We start from the raw sequence: 20,192 nt of genomic DNA on the forward strand, positions 1-20,192 counted from the left end.
GATCATTGGTGATTGTTTACTCGTTTCATATTAAAATACCACAAGATTTATCTATTACTTATATAGAATAGATAAATCTTCTACAAAAATATATACTCTACATGATGGTTTGGCTTATCATTTTTTTTCCAATTTTCACTATTGTTATCGAGATTATTTTTCTAAGTGGATGTAGATATGTACAAGTAGATATTTTGAATAAACTTTCACTTTAATTCTGAAAAGTTTGTCAAGTTTTCAAATCTTTTTATTTGTCCTAATGTTTCTTTTACTTCATATGTATGTATGTATGTAATTATTCTTTTTGGGGGGAGGGGGTTACGAAATATGGAATACTTTTGTAAACGCATTTTTAATTTCTTTTATAATGTTGTTTTTCTACGTTTTAAACACGAATGTAAATACCCGAAGGAACATTAGAAATATTATTGAATGATGATTTTCTTCTGAATATTCGACTCAATAATTTTATCACTATTGATTTTGGTGGTCTAAAAGTAACCTGCAATTGAATACCAAACAAAGAGCAGTGATGATTGTTAAGATTCAATACCTGAATGAAAGTATTTTAAGTTTTAGTACAGTAGTTAAATAACAAGTGTAGATAAACTTTGAATCTTTTGAAATTGTCCTATAATTTCCCATATAAAAGAGAGATTAGAGAACTCTAATTTATAAAAAATAGAGAATGATCCAGTTGAAGGTAATTATTTTAAATTCTGGCTTCAATAAAATTTCGTTAAAAAGTGTCACTTTACTTCTAAATAACCCAGATTATAAGTGAAGATAAGTTAGATAAACCTAGGAGAGAAAAATTTTATAGTAATCAATTTGTGTTACTTATTTACTTACCTACGTCTGTTACCCCTCATGGAAGATCATAGACCAACCACCAACTTTCTCCATCCAACCCTGTCCTGAGCGATCCCTTCCAGTTCTTTCCAGTCCCCATTCATCCTTTTCATATCTGCTTCTATTTCCCAACATAATGTGTTCTTTGGCCTTACACTTTTTTGTTTCCCTTCAGCATTCCAAGTTAGGGATTGCCTCGTGATGCAGTTTGGTGATTTCCTTAATGTATGTCCGATCCACTTCCAACATTGTTTCCTAATCTCCTCACAAGCTCGAAGCTGGTTTCTTCTCTCCCATAGTAGGTTGTTGCTGATGGTATCCGGTCAATGAATGTTAAGTATTTTGTGAAGACAACTATTTATAAATACTCTTACCTTCTTGAGGGTGGTTGTGGTAGTCCTCCACGTTTCAGATCCATGCAGTAGGACTGTATTGACGTTCATATTGAAGACTCTCACTTTGATATTGATTTCCGAACAGTTGTTTTGAGTCCCATACGTTCTTTAATTGTAGAAATGCTGCCCTTGCTTTGCTAATCCTCGCATTTACATCTGCATCCGATCCACCTTGTTCATCAATGATGCTTCTCAGGTACGTGAATATTTCTACATCTTCCAGAGTTAATACATCAAATGTGATTGTGTTGGTGTTCTGCGTGTTGTATGTACTTGAGGATCTTGCTTTTTCCGTTGTGTACGTTGAGGTTTACTGCTACAGAGATTGGTGCTACATTAGTTGTCTTCATCAGTATTTGTTTGTGTGTATGTGATAGGAGTGTTAGGTCATCTGCGAAGTCCAGATTGTCTGATTGGTTCTAAGATGTCCATTGTATTTCGTGCTTCCCCTTAGATGTCGCGGTCTTCATAATCCAGTTAATCACCAGACATTTTTGTATCATATAAAATTTTAGTCCATTATGTATGAATGTTTGTGTGTGTTTGCCTGTATATTATTATTAACCAAAGCTTAGTGAATAAATGAAATCTCTCTCTGCGCTAAAATTTATGTTAATCGTTTCGTTTATTTTTAAACCATTAGTATATAAGAGAAGAGTTTTGATCGTCCAAGCTTGTGTAGACAGAATGGGTATTTATATATCCGAATCTCCATCACTGTTTGTTTAATAACCATTAGTTCATTTTTTGTTGGGACCAAGCTACTGGTTGTATAAACATACAGGACAATAAGATCCGATTATCTGCTAATTATCAATTGAGGTTGAGTTGGCTAACTGTATTGTATCTATTCTGTTCAAACTATTCTGATTAGCACATATATAAGAATGCCTTTTTGCAGCAAATTAATACTTATTTTCCTCTTGCTTTAATCAGTTTTTTAGCTTGTTCCACTTTTGTGGAGAAATATCTCTAGATTGGTGTCATGTAAAGACTGCTTCACTTAAATGATTTTTTACATTATCTGCTGAAATCAGCTGGTCAATACAACCAAACAAGAATCAGATACTGTGTGTTGACTGAATTTTAGGGTCTATTCTCAAAAAATCTAGTGAAAAGTCATAATAGGTGGTCTACAGCCATGTGAAATAAACGGTTGATCCACAGTTATAAATGTATGTACAGCATATGAAGTAAGTACGCAAAAATTGGCTTCACAAAATTTTAAATATATAGTCTAGACACAGAAAGCTAATACTAGTAATATTGAAATATTAACTATAAAACATAGTAGCAACTGTTATGGCATATCAAAGTGAAAAATATATTTCTACTTAAAACTTATATATATATATAGTTTTTGTAACAATACATTATTCTAACGAAGACATTCGTAGAGAAAATATAGTTGTTCTCCAATGGAAGCCTGCCTTTTGGCATAATTCTCTCATTTTCGAACAACGAGAGGAGTACTACGCTCAATAACTTCGTCAAAATCGTCCACCTGAGCCACATCATTCTTAACAACCATTCATAAATGAGTGTTAATTTAATATTATTTTATTAACTCAATAATCAACTTAATTAATTAAAATTCATTATTGAAAGGTACTTCATACAAAGATTATACAGTGGATTTATAATCACAACAGTAATCATATGATTTGGTCTGATATTAAAGCGAAAAGATAAATTATTCAAAATAAAATGGAACGTTGTTATAGTACATGTCCATATTTAGGATATCTTTTTAGGAATTTCTTCAATGTTTTATTTAATAGATTATGCACTTCAAAGGTACTTTGCAGTATTTCTACAATTGAAGAACATATTGGACTCAAAATAACTGTTCGTAAATCAATATCAATGTGAGAATCTTCAATACGGACGTCAAAACTGTTCTACTGTACGGAGCTGAAACTTGGAGAAATACTACAACCACCGTCAAGAAGGTACAAGTATTTATAAACAGATGTATACGCAAAATATTCAACATTCACTGGTCGGATACTATCAGCAACAACCTACTATGGGAGAGAAGAAACCAGCTTCGAGCTGATGAGGAGATTACGAAAAGATGTTGGGAATGGATCGGATATACATTCAGGAAATCATCAAACTGCATCACGAGGCTAGCCCTTACTTGAAATGCTGAATGGAAGTGGAAAAGAGGAAGGCCAAATACCACATTACGTTAGGAAATAGAAGCAGATATGAAAGGGATAAATAGGGACTGGAATGAACTGGAAAGCATTGCTCAGGAAAGAGTTGGATGGAGAATGCTGGTGTGCGGCTTGTGCTCCTCTACGAGAGGTAACAGGCGTAAGTAAGTAAGTAAAGGTACTTTGAAATGTTTCTATATATTTTTATTAGATATCAATATTTTTAATTTGGGGGATTTTCAGGTATCAGATAATTTTACTATGCTTGTCAATAGGAATGATTATTGACTGTAAACGAATGAGAAATCACTCAAATATAATTTATGTATGTTGGAAAAATTATACATCCTTTCTGTTAATGTACTTATGAGCATTCGTTTCATCCGTCGTGGAGTTGTCGATGTATATGTTGGTTTTTTCAGAATCTCATATTGGCAAAAAAATATCTCCACCGTAAACTGTATTATTCAGTGATTCTTGAAATGAAGCCAGTCCGTGATGAAAATTAATTTCAAAGTGAGTGATCACTACAATCCCCATTACCTAATGTCCATTTGTATCTTCGTACCACAGAATATTATATTCACATTATTTGTATTCTCTATTTTCTGATTGCATCATTCTACTTACATTTTGTTCAACTATATTAACTATCAATATATTCCACTTTGATCTCTTGTAATCGAATAGTAATTATTACTCTAATAATTATCAAGATCAATTTAGAAGTAAGTACACAATAACGTACCATTTATAGAATGTATTTTTTTCCATTAAAAGTTGACAAAATTCATTTATTTTACCAGTATTTTTAATGCACTGAATATAAATTAGTCTTCAAATAAACTGTTAGTTTTATAGGCAAAGATGGATGGTGGCTAGCAGTGGAATCCAGGACGCACGTTTCGTCCTAATTGGGACTCGTCGGCTGGGTGTACAAACAAACAATACTAAGTGAATTTAAACTGTAAGTTAGCTATATTTATTTAAAAATAATTGTCTTCTTTTGTATAAAAAGTAACAATGTATTATTATTTCATTTATTTATATTGACTCTGTTAACAAATGTTTCATCTCCCTTAAATTTTATTTCCATTACTTTATTCAATAGTCATATTACAAACAAACATATCATTTGATAATAGGTTAAATTCTTTTGAATTAAAAACTTGAAATTCTCTTAAGATGATATCAGATTATATGGCATTTATAACTCCGCCTGTAGCTCCTCCGGGGGCTGCTGCTGGTCCCAAGCCCGGATAAAGGAGGAGGGTTGAGTATAGGGTTAGCGACCTAATACCGTAGAAAACCAACTCGCTAAAAAACGCTAACCAGAAAAGTAAGTATATGATATTTATACAAAAAATGAAGTTATAGGAACAATTAAAAGAATGAATACAAACTTTAGTTTATAAACTAAAGGAAAAATTATTTTTATTCATAAAAATAACACATCGAATGTACAAAATTTAATGAATATTTGATATTCTTCGGTTATTCAGCGATTACATGATTAACATCTCTTTTCTTGTAGCAATTCATTAATCTTGGTAAAAGAAGTAGCTAACCTTAAAGTTCTTGTTTAAAATTAAGACAATCTACTTAGTAAGGTTTACCTGAAAGTTATTGGCATAAATTTGTCTAGACATAACATCATACTAATGAGATGGTTGATAAATTCATTGAAGCATATTTTCATATCGTTATATGCGTTGATTAATTTATTATCAGTAAACCAATAGTTTGAAGCAACTATATCTAAATTTTATTATGAGTGACTTTACAGTTAAGGTTGAATTAAGTTAATTCTAAAACTTGAATGAGAGGTCACTGACACTGAGATGCTACAGTTACATTTTACCTCATCAGTTAACAGGTGATGCAATAGAATAAGTTATAGCATAAAGTGAAAAAATGTAGACGTAACTACGTTTTCATTATCAATAATGAAATTTCTCTTATTGGAAATGAGTTTCTTTGTTTTGAATTCTAAGAATGTTTTGCAGAGACATTTATCTATGAAGCTAAGAGCTATTGTAGGTGTGAACTACACTAAAGAGATTTCCAAAAAATTGTGAATAATGACTTCATGTTAATATTCTAATCTTCGAAGACACCTATAAACTATTCAGTCATCAGTGTAAACGATGGTGCCCGGATGAACACAGATTTTAGTTATAGGAATTAGATCATCCACTTCCTGAAAAGAGCTTATGTAAGAAATCTTATCCGAAATCCCAAAACACTACTGCAATTAGATAAAAGTTGAGCAGTCAGCCGACTTTTAACATCTTTACTTTGTTATATTTTCATTTTGAAGATATTCACTCACAAAAAAACTTGAATTACTCATCAATTGATCTATAGAGAGTGTTCTATCATATAAAACTGAAATTATTGTCATTTTAGATGTGACCATGAAATGCGAATATTGCAGATAGTTTGTTTGGAAATATGGTTTACATTAAACAGTACTTAAATAACCGGTTGAAATAGATTTTCCCAATCACCAAACAGAAATTCTGTCAAGTTACAAAAACTTTGATTAGTTTTAGATACACTTTCGGTATTCATAGTAGACCAATCAATAACCATGTGAAGTATTGAAGGATTAAAATTTATTTATTTCAAAGCTCAGAAAGTCGGCAAAAATTTTATGCACATAAACTATAATCATAAATGATGACTTTCTTGATGAAGAGTATCTCGTTATGATTAGATTGCAACGAACCCTATTTGACGGAGAATTTTGCAATTATTTTATCCATGATAACTTTTATTTTCGTTTTAATAAAACTATCATATGCGAATGAAACTGTTCATATAAATAATACATAACTATACAAGTGTCTGTTTGTCACTAACTGATCACTTTCAAAGCATTACTTGACAGAAGCATAATGATTATTTTGGTCCACTACTACATAATCATTTTGTGGGTAAAGATACTACGTTTCTCTTCACAGTAGTTGGCGGTAACAGAGTAACTCATGATGAAATAAACTTTAATTTCAGATCAATTGACGAAATGTATGATTTCAACCTCAAAATCTAAGTCTCTTACGTTTAATCCGAAGTGTTACTGTGGATTTGCTCTGCTGAATGATCCTAAACCTAAATAAATGATTGATTTCGGTGGTTTTATTTTTCGATGGTTGATTAAGCTGGTATAAGCCAGTATTAAAAATTATCAGATAATATCAAGTGGTCAAGTCAAGACACAAGATGTGTAAGTTAGAAAACGTCTAGCGGTTAATAGTCCAGTTGGTTTGTTATTCAACTGGATGAGCAAAAGTGTAACGTAATTAAAAATCTCATTGATATGTACTGACATAAGAAACGGGTTAACAGACAATCATAGGATAAATAAAATGCCCTGTTAACCGAAATGACCATGACATTTTTCGGAAATTTCAAAACTATGATTATGGTATTTTCGTAAAACTAGATCAGTTTCCACTTTTAAAGTTTGATTAGTGTCATTTGTTTAGACTAAAATGAAGAATTTAAAAAAAGCGTTTATCAATTTTTCAAAGATATATGTATTCTATAGTGGTTTATCTAATATAAAGCGGACCGTGTTAAAAAGCTGTAGCCAGTTGTTCAATAAACAATTAAGTATTTTCTACTTTTAAAGGACGTTTTTTATAGTTGTTATGACGATAAATTGCTAAACACTACTGATTCATTTGTGAAGTATTGTCAAAGTTAAGTACTTAACTTAGCGATGTATTATTTACACAGTAGTAGAATTTTTCATGCTTAATGTCACATATTTAATCAAATTTTGAAAAAAAAGCATATGGAGAAAGTAACAAGTACTCATTGTTCTGCTAAACATAGTCGGAGATACATATAGTAGTACAGAAAATTTTGTTTAGATCTTATTGTTCTAGGCAATGTTTTCTGGCTTAAATGGCATCGCGTTCGGCAACTTTATAAGTCACACGTGTCTGACAAACCAGTTCTATTAAGTATGCTAACGAGGTTTTGCTGTAATAACCAATGGTAATTCTTCAGAAATAGGCAGTTTAGAACCAAAAATGTTTTAGGATTGGTACAGATATGGTGGGGAGGATGGTTAATCTTTCTTGTAAAATTATCAATCCGAAATCGAATGATAATATGGTCATGGATTACTAAGTTGGTGCCTGGTAAATTGAAACGAATTTAATAGTTCTCCCTTGTTATTATCATCATACAATAATCTTTGTTCAAGAATATTTGTGAGTGGTATTTGTACACTGTAATGAGCATACGGTGATAAACTTATTAGTATATATTAAAATGGGATCCTTTGCATATTTTTGCACATGCCGTATGAAAGATATACATCATTAGGTTGTTGATTATGAGAAAAATGTAGAAAGATTACTATTTGAGTCGAACGTACGGAAAGTGATCATTTTATACGAGTACTAACTTCTTAAATAAGGTAATTTTTGTCCAATGCTTGATCTGAAAGAGACAAGGATAACTATCTGGAAAATTGTTATATTTATTTTGGAAGCCGTTAGATTTGATTTCTTTAGAAGGAACCAGATAAATTGAAACAGAAAGAACGGGTATCGTAAAGTTAATTAACATAGATATTTTTTGAAAGGTGAACTAATAAACTGAGATATTTATTTTGAATAGTGCTCATTTGTGATATGAATTCCTGAAGGTCAGAATTGAGCAGCAATCAGTATACTCTGAGTAAAATAGAATCTGAAAAGCAATTAAGTCGTTATTAGATGCCAACGACTATTGTATTTTTGCATTGATTTTCATACTGAATAATCGTAGCAACTGTAAACTTGGAAGCAAACTTTACTTAATAGATATTGATTTCAAACATTTATTAAACCTATACTTTTAATAAAAAAAGACTAGCGAACGGATAGTTTTAGACAATTTCTTCATCGGCCTCTACAGTTATAAATCCAGAGTTAACGGTTTGGGGTTTTGGAAATTGTTGAATTTCATTGAAACCATGAACTAATCAATGTTAAACCGCTTTTCAAAACGTGAACCAACTTGACAGTTGTTTCATCCCAGTATGAGACTCCTCCTCAGCAGTACGCATCTATGATCCCATACGCGGGACGTGAACCTAAAATCTTCAGTCTCGCGCGCGAACGCCCAACCTCTAGACCACTGAGCCCATATCCAACAGCATTATTGTTTAACCACACCCAGTTTCAAAAAGCTTCGAGAGGTTATTCTCGAATTTCTAGTGAGAAACCGTTATCGGTGGGTGTGAGGCAGTTACCCATCACAGACAATGTAAGATGGTCGCGCAATATCGTGGATTGATTGCAGTAAGACATTAGCACTGTCAGGAACCGGCTCAGTGATTTCCAGTTTGAGCGCTCGCGCGATACTGAAGGCCCCGAGCTTGAGTCCTTTGAACAGGATCGTCGATACACACTGCTCAGGAGTCTCATATTAGGACGAAACGGCTGTATAGAGCTTCTGGTTTCTCAACTACGTTCTAACATTGATCCGCTCATGATTTCATTGAAATCCAAAATTATCAATATTGTGACGCAATATACAAAGTATTAAAAACAGAATTATTCCATGTTATAAATTGAAAATGATAAACTATAAGTTGCCTGAATTTTAAATACTATAAATTATTAGCAAAACAAAATTAAGTGGTTTGTAAAGCCTGGTGAAAAAGTTATCGATCGTTCACTCTAATACTGTTGGTTGTCAAATATTCTAGGAGGATTTCAAAATATAATAGCTTATTAAGGTTTAGAATTGTGATGTAATCAGCAATATGTTAGTTGATTTGAATGTCAGTGATTTAGAAAATTGATTTTTCCAATCACTTTTGAAATGTAATCACATTAATTATATATGGTAAAATATACGCAAGTATGACGTAAAGCCGAAAACTGCATATTAATTGATAAAGACTTTTCATAACCTTATACAATGTTATGCTGTGAACATTTTCGTGTTATATATCATAATGTATGGCGATGTTATTTATGCATAACGGTAAAATATTCGAAAAAGGTCGTCTTTAGATAAGATAGTGGTTGGAAGTAGTCAACAGGAAACCCCTAGGTTTCGTGCTACTTGGTACTTGTGTGCAAATTGTACCTGCGATTTTGAGAGAACTGATGCTCTCTGACAGATTCGATTCCGTGTTACCCAGCTTACAGTCAGAGACGTTACCGCTTAGCTATCCAGGCTATTGAGTGCACTATGTTGAGATAAGATGTTGAGTCGCCTAAACTAGTGGCCACATTGTAACTTGATCGATAGGATTCGATCTGTACTAAGAAGGACCTGACATACATGACATTGATCACCACCCAGTGATCAATCAATTGTAAGGTTATCTACCACCATGATGAAACCATTTCCGAATAAAAAAAACATGACAAACATTGTAAAATTAACAGAACAAAAATAGTATCTTGAATTTAGTCTATGAAAACGTTTTAGCTTTTTTAAAAATACAGCATGATAGCTAGACTTCGGATGATTGGAAATAATTACAATGAACCCCAAAATTATATCTTGAAACATTAGTTAGTAGTTGGAATACACTAGGTGAGTCTTCTTTGTTTTTATTGTCTATAACACTGTTGATCAAAGATTCAAGTAGTTATTATTTCAGAAATTTGATATGATTGAGTCCTCACTAAAAATATATATAAATTAGTGAATGAAACAAAATCAAAGTAATAACTCTTATTCATTTTTTGTGTGTATTGATGTAAAGATTGAACTTGATAGTTTCAAATAAATTGGGCATTGGGTAAAGTGGTAATAATAAATATGTTTCTGGTACTACTCTTTGCAATATTGTAGTGGCTGACACCATGTCGAGCCATCTTTACTTATTCTAGTTTTCGGACAGACTAATTTATCCGTTCTTTATGAGTCATGTTTTGACTTTGTCAATTATTCGCTTATTAACCTTGACTGTTTTTATGTAAGCGTGTATGTTCATTTTTGTTCTTACTTATCACATGTCTGCAAGTTATTTTTGTCTGACTATAAATATCGATTCACTTCTTGAATAAATCTATTTGGTTTACCTGCTTTCTACACCACCCGCCACTTCGCTTCTCTTTCTTCTCTTCGCTTCCACTAAAATGTAACAAAACTTTTATTAACTATTATTATTTATTGCATCATTGATTCCCCTTTAGCGTTTCATAACTGACTATAATCAGATATAACAATTGAAACACATTTCATGAATAATGATTAAGTAGTAGTCAACTTTGATTTGTGTAGCAGGCATTTCAACTAGAATTAACCTATTTTACCAAACGAACGAAATCACTTAGTGAAATCATTTAAAAAAGTTTGGAACGTAAATAAGTTTCAAAGTGGTCTAAGAGTCACTACTTCTGCATGAAAAAAGGAAAAAAAACCTATCGTCATCGGATATCTTTCAGTTATCACTATCCAAAAATCTTATAAGAGTGTCATACATAGGAACAACGTGATTTGATTGAATAAACTCTGTTAGCAGTCCATCATCTCTAAATAACTTTGTCGCTCGTGTAAGTCATAAATAGAGCCTTCGCAAGCAATGCCAATATTGGCAAACTTTCAGGAAAAAAATGTGTGAAGTTTATTAAATTGTTGCTCCAAATAATGAATCTGCAAGTAGAGATTATTGACTTCTTAACTTTTTCTTGAAAAATCTTCACATTTTATCATTTCTGCTTGTACATTTTGTTAAAACGGTTGTTCATTCATTATGGAGCAATATCTGACGTATTCATCAACCAACATTTATTTTCACTTATTCTATTGAATTGAATATTCCTAACAAAATACTTGTGACATGACTTGGCTATTGTTTATGAACAATCGCCGCACTTTATAGTGCGGCTTCATTTTAACTAAGGGAAATTTACTTATCTGATTCTTACTTATTAACGGCGTTTGTGTATTGCGTAACCACTTATTTCTGAGAGTTCGGTCTTTGTTACTATCAGTGTTGTAGAATGTTCTACCATAAAAGACGTATATATTTATTTGCAATATTTTGTTTAGCCTATAAAGTTTTCCAGCCCCCTTACTATACTGCACTGACATGTCTTCGAAACGACTTCCAACGAAGCTCACTTATGCATCTTCAACTCATTTCGTATTTATGATTTTCAAATATTGCGAGTTTCAAATGGTTGACGAAAACTTTGAAATGAAACTATATCATATCACTCTACACAAAGCTTTGTTCTTGTTCTTTTTGCTAATCCTACGAAGGAAAATTGCATGCTTTAAAATGAAAAAAAGATTCTTAAAAATCTTAAAATCGAGAACAACTGAAATGTATCGATAGTGACTAACATTGAAATTAATTTCGTCTGAACGAAAGGAAATCAAAAACCACTTGGAATTTACACTACTGGAACCAACTAAGTAGGCAAGTGTGCAATTTGAACCAATCTGCCTCAAAAATATTAAACATATTCAATGATATGAATTAAATCAGTTGCTCACCAAAAAGCTCATATGTACATTGAGTGTATAATGTTTGTGATATTGTTAAAGTATAAATCGTGATTGACTTTCAAATGAAATGGTAATTTTATTGACTAAATGTTAAATAAACCTTTTTTTAAACAATTTGTATGTCACCTTGTATTAAAAACTATTTGTTTGACAACTAACAATTTTATTGTAAGTAGAAAGGTGTATGTTCACCTGACTTATGCGCATGAAAATTTGATTTATTGACCGAATTGTTAATTTTTTGTACAACGTTTCTCTTTCCATTTATAGTGTGAATAAGTAGTGATAGAAACACTTCATTCAGTATCTTTCAAAATGTTATTTACTAAAAACGTTTTACTTTATTGTTATTGGCTTTATTCAATATTATATTTTAGGTACAATATAGAATTCCCAGCACAAAGTATTTCAACAAATTTCCACTTCTTATTTCTTGGTCGATCCTGACGACGAATATTGAGTGGTCAACAGCTAAAAATTGGAAGTCCAGGAATCAAAATAAGGTTACCAGCAACCACAATTTCTCTGAGTGGGTTGTGCAATTAGTAAACATAATGTGTTAAAACAAGAGAAAAAGGATAACTTACTGAAATATCTAGAGTGCAGAAACAGGTAGTCCAGATGTTCAAGATGGCCGCTAATAAACGCTTGTGTCAGATTATTTTACGCTGCAGTATGCAATTTTGAAAATCAAATAATTAAATAATCTCAGTCTATTGTTAAGGAACTAAATATTAAAACGCAAATAAATGTGAAGTAATCAGGTCATAAATATTTGGAAAGGAAATCATATTAACATTTCTCCAATGAACGTCGGTATTAATGAAAACTGTTTTAACATACGATTTATATTTCAAATCCAATCGGTTGGCAAGTTGAATAAATAAACATTTGTAATGTTCTTGCTAAGTTCTTAAGTGTATGAAATAAATTGTCAACCATTTTATTGATGTTTACGAAATCCTAAGTAGGAATTACGGTATATAGTTTTATTAATTGTTCAATGTTAGGACAATAAAAGTTGACCTAACTCCCAATCTTGAAATCACGACATAAATTGTAATATGCCATTCTTATTTTGTTGCAGATATAACCTATCGATAAATTTTACTTTCGGTAAAGTTTGAACTTTTTAGTCTAGCTGACGAAAAAAGACTTAGAAAACGTAAAGGTTGACCAATTTAACCTGACATAATTCGTCCAGTAACTGTCCAGTAAACGACACCAATAACATTCAATTCCAAAAATATTAATTCTAGTTTATTACCGCATGAAATATTCGGAGAAGGTCAACATTCAAGCACCTTAACTATAGAAACCGTGTCAAGACCGTGCATTGTGTATAAAATTATAAAAAAATTGTTGAATTCCTTCACACCTCTTAGAAAAACTTGACCTTAACCAAGCAAAATAATGACTAGTGTTTCATACACTAAGTTTATTTTATCATTTTGAAAATAGTATGCATAATGTATAATACATATTCATATCTATCCAATTTCACTATTGTAGGTATGCTAACTCTGTGGTGATTATGACCTTAAGATGTTACAGGTTGTAAACAGCTGGTGTACACATCATTACGTAAAAGGAATTCATGTTATTCTGTTCAAGCTTTTGTTCTTGCTCTTTCCGAAAAATAAATAGTATCTTCATTCATTGACGGGTAAACTTTGACCGTAAATTGGTTTAATATAAAACAGTTTTGATTAATGACTGCTATCATTATGTTTAGTTTAATATAACTTTGATTGGCGAGTTGCAAACAAATATAAGTTGCTTCATTGCATTGAGAATTTTATAAATTTTGAAAATATGTTAGATTTCATCAACAAACTTTTTATTTGAATAAAGACACTCATTAGATTGTTAACTCATAGCCAGAATAAAACATGTGCTTTTTTAATTAGTGGATTGCTCAAAACCGTAACCTCATATCTATTTCTGCTGTCAGTTCGTGTTGAAGAAAACAAAAAATCAAATAGAATGCTTTATGATGATACATTTCGCAACGTTTTACAAGTTACTCCATTTTATGGTATGACTTGAGATAGATAATATTAATACCAAAGAGTTCATTTTATATTATTCCTATTTGATACTCTGTTGTGATATTGTTCAAGAAGAAACAAGTTCTAAGCACTAGTAAATCTGATAGAGAGAATGAATTGTGTAATTGTATCGTTTTATAGCAAAAATAGTTAAAGTAATTCTCTAAAACTTCTTGAACTGATATTATGTAAGTTCTAGTGGGATTCACTGTAGTACATCCAAAAAGTCAAGCTATTTATATGTGATTTTAAACCGCGATGAAAAGTAAAAAAAATTAAAATATTTACATTGTTATTGTTCCCATATACAACTACATGTATAAAGTCTATATGATAATTAGAGTTAGATATATCTCATTCGGTATAATTATATCTATTTGCTTAGGCATAATTTGATTTGTTCACTGATCAAATGGGCAAACATCTTTTAACTACTTACTGATGTTTATTTATGCACATTAAATGATCATATTTGATCACGATGTTTAGAAGTAAATCTTAAAAAGCAGTGAAATATTGTAATAGTCATTATGGGACGTATGGAGTATACTGTTCATAAATTAGAAATAAATACTTTATACTTTATAAAAAAGTATTTATTTCTAAGTATAACACGATATTGTAGCTGGAATCAATAGTGACCAGTGGAGTTCAAACCATGTCTGATGTAGAGATATCAACTCACTGAAGACAATTGGTAAACGGTTGCTCAAATTTCGTGAATTGGTTGAAGTTAGACATTAACACCGTTGGATGCAGGTCATCTCAGTGGTCTATCGGTTAAGTGCTCTGGCGAGAGACTGGTAGGTAATGGGTTCGGATCTCACGAGGCGAGGTCGTGGATGCGCACTGTTGAGGAGTCCCACAATAGGACGAAACGGCCTTCCAGTGCTCCCAAGTTTTCCATGGTGGTCTAGCTTCAATCGACTCATGATTTCAACTATGAAAATACTGAAATCTCAACAAAACCCCTTCTGATTATAATCATATGCTCACTAGTGACTGACATCAAGATACATGTCCTGGAGTCCTAGTGGGAAGCAGTGACCAGTGGAGTCCAACCACGTCTGTTGTGAGATAACAACTCACTGAAGACAATCGGTGAATGCTTGCTCAAATTTCGTGGATTGGTTGAAGTTAGACATTAACACCGTTGGATGCAGGTCATCTCAGTGGTCTATCGGTTAAGTGCTCTGGCGAGAGACTGGTAGGTAATGGGTTCGGATCTCACGAGGCGAGGTCGTGGATGCGCACTGTTGAGGAGTCCCACAATAGGACGAAACGGCCTTCCAGTGCTCCCAGGTTTTCCATGGTGGTCTAGCTTCAATCGACTCATGATTTCAACTATGGAACCACTAAATCCCCACAAAACACCACTTCTAAATACTTTATACTTTATAACAAGGTATTTATTTCTAATTATAACACCATATTGTAGCTGAAATCAACAGTCAAACAGCTCAATTTATATAAAAGATTTTTCTGTAAAATAAATGTATTTTATTGATGAAAAAACTTTATTCTAACTCATGTTGGTATTGAGAGAACATTTTAAAAAAGGATGAACTTTTAATACAAAACTATAAGTCGATTCAAATAAGTGAAATATAATATAATGATTCAGTGAATATTGACGATTAAAAACATTTACCATAACTTTCCATCAGAAACAAGGGATGAAATCTATTTCAATTGATCTTTCTTACCAAGATTCTCGTAAATTGCGTTATATTTTTAGGTGATATAGCTTGATATTGATTGAAGCAATTAATTTTATAATTGAACAGTTATTCCTCCTAATAAGCGACACTGCAAAACCAGGTATTGAACAGTCGAAACTTTAGGAATCGTCAGATTGGATTGAGAATAACAACAGTAAAACTAAAGTCTAGCAAATAAATCATTGCATTATAAGCAAAAGTTTTGATAGACAAAAGCTACTGACCTTAATTAACAATACACTTTTGTGATAAATTATAATTCATTAATACCTCACGCACTGTTGAAAGTAATCTACTTTTGACTGTATTATAAAGAGTGAATAGCTTAATAATTTTAAATTTTGATTTATGATGCTTAGGTTTACTTACGGAGATCATCTATATTAGTTGTATAAAAAGTGATGTAGATCCCCTTAGTTTGTTCCAATTTATTTAAAACTATAGATTTTTTTTAAAAATTCACTCTGCTTGGCCTTTGTACGTTTCCGTTTGAAAAACTCTTAGACCTTAAGGTGGATTTTTACTGGTTTATATTTCAACTGATTTCATTCAAAGAGACTCTTATTAAATCCGATCTTGTCTTTTTCTTTTTACTTTGTGACATAATTTGGCGATTCTCAGCACAATCTTTTTTGGGTTCAATGGCAATTTTTCAGTGTTGCTGTATAATGTTCCAATACCTTGGTTACTTCGAACTCAGTTCATTTTCGAAAGAATATCAGTTTTTTTCTATCACAGAAAGTCATTTTTTCATTGATATATATAGACCAGAATTTATATTTCAGTTATTGTTTTCTACGGCATTTTTATCACTCTATAAATCATTGTTTTCTTTCTTACGAATCAAATGAACTAATCTATAAGTATCATATGTTTGAATTAAAAATTTTATTCTCAGCGTGATATAAATACAATCCGAATCTTGGAAATGAAGTAAATTTCACCATTTTCTGTAGCATTGATTGTTCTAGATCGTGTTCAACTATATCACAGTCAATTTCACATAAAATTTGTGTCTCAGTACGTTGTCAATATCAATCATTAATGGTCTATAGTTCTATTTGTATATATACATATTTATGTCAATATTGAAATCTACCTTTGACTTAAAATTTGTAGTTTAATTTAGAAACAGTTAACTAAAACATATGTTGATGTACTAAATAATTAAAACAAAATAATTTTTAATAATATCATTCAAAATATAACATTTGTTTTAATGAAACAATGAACATGTTAATGAGCAGGCATCCCCAATATATGATATATATACCGTCAAAAAAAACTCATGTTTTAGAAAAAATAATTATAATTGATTTCATTAAATTCACTTCAAGATAGAATCGTTATGATGGCGGTAAATAATGAAAAGAGGTTGTTAATAATTTTTGGTGCATGATAAAAATGTTTTCGACAAATCATATAAGACTTTTGCTTGTGCAGAGCATAGTGCTTTGTTAACAAAGTATAGAAAACGATTCAAACAAACAATACTAAGTGAATTTAAACTTCACCCCATTGCACAAGCAAGTGTCTATCAGGACTCAGTAGCTGAGTGGATAACGCGATGGCGTTTGAAGCGTAAGGTACCGGGTTCAAGTCCCAGAGTGAACATCAACTCTGAGATGCAGGTAAATCCAGCTGACGAGTCTCGAATAAGACGAAACGCGCGTCCTGGATTCCACTGCTAGCCACTATCCATTGTTGCTTAAAATTATAAATGGTTTGTAAATTTCAAATATAATAATATACTTTGTAGGTAACTGTTGTATCCCGAAGAGAATTACGAATGGTAACTTTTGAGGACTATTTATTGGTCAATATAATATGTATATTTCCTATTGTAATTAACCTAATCATATTTGTTTCCTCTTATCACTAACTTTATTTTGACCTTTGAACTATTATTATACGATCCTTGAGTTATCATCAGTTTATTGATTACTATTCACAGCCACATTCGGCTAAATATTGTACAAATGTTATTATCTATTTTGTGGGTCGATATGGTCTGTTTGTTTGGTATATAAACTCAGTATGTTTGAAATACAATGATTCATACCACTGAGGCTGTTATTGGTGTTTTGGACTTAACTGGCTGGGCTAAGCAGATCGCAGGGCCGATACGTACTCTAGACTGCTCGTACGGGTTTCGTGTCACTGTTCCAATCGTCACACATTAACTAGTCATCCACTCGGCCACAAGATATAACAGTAACTTAGTTTGGTTTTAATAATTTTTTCTGGTTAGCGTTTTTTTTTAAGCGAGCCCACATATGTAATCCTGAAAGCCAAAAATAGAGGCACACTAAAGAACACATTTCACCGAAAAATGGATACAGAAATGAGAAGAATGAAGAAAAATTGGATAGAACTAGAAATGAAGGCTCAGGACAGAGTGGGTTGGAGAATGCTGGTCGGCAGCCTATGCTCCATTGGGAATAACAGGCGTATATACGTCAGTAAGTAAGTAGCTTAGTATGGAATTGATAAATATTTACAAGTATGTGAGTCTTTGTTATAACCGATCTAGTACATAGATAATGTTTTGCCATTATGGTGTTCGTTAGTTTCAGCTAAATAGATATGAAAGTTTAAAACTACTGTATTCAACCAGTATTCGAAGATCTCAACTACTGAGAGTTTTTATTATATTATATCAGAACTTTGCAAAATCTACTTTTTTCAGTTTTGTAAAACTTATTATAAGCTGAAAGATCGTATTTTTTTGTATCAATCCTGCGTATACAATAGGAGCTGCATTTGTCTATAAATTTCTAAAAACTATAATGAATAAGTTCGTTATGATTAAAATCATAAACGTCCCTGAAGGTAAAATAGTTTAAATGTATAACTTCAGGTTAGTTTCAATAATTGTGGTTTGCATGTTTCTTAAAAAACTAGTTCCGTAACATTTTCTATTTTAATCAAAAGTTTCCTTTAAAGTGATGATAAGCTAAAAGATATGATAAGTAGACTAAGAAGATTCATCAGAGAAAACCATAATAGAAATACTCTTTAAATAATCATTTTAAAGAGTGAAGCAAAGACAATTAACGTTCTAGTTTTATGGGTAATATAGATTAAAAAGCTACTACTACCAGCTCAAGAATACCTAGAAATAAATAGTAGTTTTAATAATCAAGTTCACTGGTTCAAATTCACTTCTATTAGTGAATAGTCTTAGTTTCCCATTCAAAAAAATGGTAGAGTGAAATGAAAGTGTAGAACCCTTTACCAAAATATACAATGATGTGCTGCAAGACGATAAAGACTTCATGGTTATGTATCCATTTAGTGATTATTTAAATAAACTACATTAAGGTGTTTTGATAAAATAGTAGTTAGCATAAATAAAATTATGTTCACGTTTATGATAAGATTTAATGGTCTGTATCATATAACGAATAATGTAAATCGATTGACTTCAAATTATTAGAAAATATCATTAAGAAGCTTACACACAATTTAGTAACATTTATGGACAAATAAAAATGTTTACGCCTTTCAATATGATCTGGTATGTAATCTATTGTCCAGGTTTGTGTGAAGTTTTTCAACATCATTTTCTTTCATTAGAAGTGATAAAGAAATGTATTTATGACAAACATATAAATAATTTATTTTTTGTGACTAGTTATATTGTTATACTATCAACTACTTACTAAAGCCTGTTACCTCTCATGGAGAAGCATGGGGCGCTCACCAGCATTCCTCACCCAACCCTGTCCTGGACAATCCTTTACAGTTCATTCCAGTCCCCATTCATCATTTTTATGTCTGTTTCCGATTCTCGAAGTAATGTGTTTTTTGGTCTTCCTCTTTTCCGTTTCCATTCATGATTCCAAGTTAGCGATTGCCTTGTGATACGGTTTGATGATTTCCTCAATGTGTGTCCTTTCCACTCCCAACATCTTTTCCTAATTTCCTCAACAGCTCGAAGCTGGTTTCTTCTCTTCCACAGTAGGTTGTTGCTGATGGTATCCGGTCAATGAATGTTAAGTATTTTGTGAAGACAACTATTTATAAATACTCTTACCTTCTTGAGGGTGGTTGTGGTAGTCCTCCACGTTTCAGATCCATGCAGTAGGACTGTATTGACGTTCATATTGAAGACTCTCACTTTGATATTGATTTCCGAACAGTTGTTTTGAGTCCCATACGTTCTTTAATTGTAGAAATGCTGCCCTTGCTTTGCTAATCCTCGCATTTACATCTGCATCCGATCCACCTTGTTCATCAATGATGCTTCTCAGGTACGTGAATATTTCTACATCTTCCAGAGTTAATACATCAAATGTGATTGTGTTGGTGTTCTGCGTGTTGTATGTACTTGAGGATCTTGCTTTTTTCGTCTTGTATGTTGATGTCTACTGCTACAGAGATTGGTGCTACATTAGTTGTCTTCACCTGTATTTGTTGGTGCGTATGAGATAGAAGGGTCACGTCATCTGCGAAGTCCAAATCGTCTTATTGATTTTGAAATGTTCATTGTATTCCGTGCTTCCCCTCAGATGTCAAAGTCTTCAT

The sequence above is a fragment of the Schistosoma mansoni genome, chromosome 1 (assembly GCF_000237925.1).
Source record: "Schistosoma mansoni strain Puerto Rico chromosome 1, complete genome".
In the NCBI taxonomy this organism is placed as follows: domain Eukaryota; kingdom Metazoa; phylum Platyhelminthes; class Trematoda; order Strigeidida; family Schistosomatidae; genus Schistosoma; species Schistosoma mansoni.